The 1445-nt window shown below is 41.8% G+C and overlaps 1 protein-coding gene across 1 annotated transcript in view; it reads right to left on the bottom strand.

Moving 5' to 3' along the window:
- LOC101856696 (ATP-binding cassette sub-family A member 3) overlaps positions 1-1445 on the bottom strand; it is a gene marked incomplete at its 3' end in the record, with an annotated part of 42928 nt that overhangs the window by 25766 nt on the left and 15717 nt on the right.

Below are 1445 nucleotides of genomic sequence, written 5' to 3'. Positions count from 1 at the left end.
CGAGTATCAGAATCTTTTCTCCGAACTTATCCAAAACGCTACCAAGAAAAGAAAAAAACACAAAAAATTTCCGTTAAAAAAAATTTCATTAAAAATGTGTTACGATTAATTTCCTGCGCATAACAATATACCGCAAATCATAATTATTTTCCTAATTCACATTCGTGTTTTTCTTTTTTTTTAAACTAAATAGACTTTTAAAAATCGAAACACTTCTGAGAAATTATGAGATACAGAAATCACAAAGGGCACACTGTAAGTTCAATTGATATCATGCTGGACGACTCAGGTTTAGTTTCAGTAGGAGCTTTGCGGCACTTGCAAAACGATATGGTTATACGAGCGAAGAAGATTAATTGTGTTACAAGAGAGTACCAAATATATAAAAAGAAGGAGGAGAGATCAGGACGGTAGGCGTTGATAGGAAAAAAGGAGCAAACCACACCAGAACACCCACTAAGCACCCACTCAGCGGATGGTGAAATCCTTCATTAAAAAATAAATGAACGACGTGATTTACGCTCCCATCGACACAATCAATGGACGTTATGAACGCCGGTTGTTTTAATGAGTTTTTAAACGTTCCCCGCCCATTTGGCTCGTATCTATCAGACATGGATGTTACATTCGGAGGCCCCGCCTCTTAAATCATAAGCGTAGAGCGTTGAAACGGGTGTTGAACCTTCAAAACAAGGATAATGACTGGCAGAAGCGCAGGAGACAAAGGTACGTGTGGGACAAAGGAACGGCACGTGGAGAGAGGTGAGCGGCGAGCGCCACAGTTTAACCCTACCCCTACCTTACTTACTTATGTAGGTGCCTGGGTTATGTAAGGAAAAGCAGGCCACCTTTATCACATTTCTCTTTCTCCTGTTATTAACTGACATCAAAGACATCGAGCGGAATACAAACACACGGCACCCCCATCCCCCGCCCCCACTCTGATTGTGTTTTATTTGATTTTATAAAAGCCAGATCGTCGGAACTATGGTTTTTCTAGGGGGCGACCTGAAAGAAAGGGGGGGGGGGGGTCGTTTATGGTTTTCCCCAAGATCCGAATAAAAGATGGTTTAAAGGTTTTCGAGATCCGAGTAAAAGATTCTCTCTGGGTCTCTCAAGATCCGTATAAAAGGCAAGGAACACGGGGTAAAAAAAGGTTACAGCGCATCTGATAAAACAATGACGCCAGCGAAGAGGAAACAGGTCCCGGGGTATTTCCCCAAACCGTAACCAAGATGTGCAGATTTCTGAGACGAACGAGGGACAAAAACGTTCATTGGCTGCCAATCCGGCAGCCTCCGTCTACGTCAGTGGGGAAATCTAGGGTTGCCAGATTGCACTAGTTGCTGGTTTTTAATCTCTACTTTTTGTACAGTTATAACATATCTTTTTATACAAATGTTTAATGAAAGTTTTGTTCCTGGACAAGTAAGCACATATCACAC

This window comes from Aplysia californica, unplaced genomic scaffold, assembly GCF_000002075.1.
Source record: "Aplysia californica isolate F4 #8 unplaced genomic scaffold, AplCal3.0 scaffold00817, whole genome shotgun sequence".
In the NCBI taxonomy this organism is placed as follows: Eukaryota; Metazoa; Mollusca; class Gastropoda; order Aplysiida; family Aplysiidae; genus Aplysia; species Aplysia californica.
The sequence above is the reverse complement of the archived record's forward strand: the minus strand, read 5'-3'. Positions and strand labels throughout refer to the sequence as shown.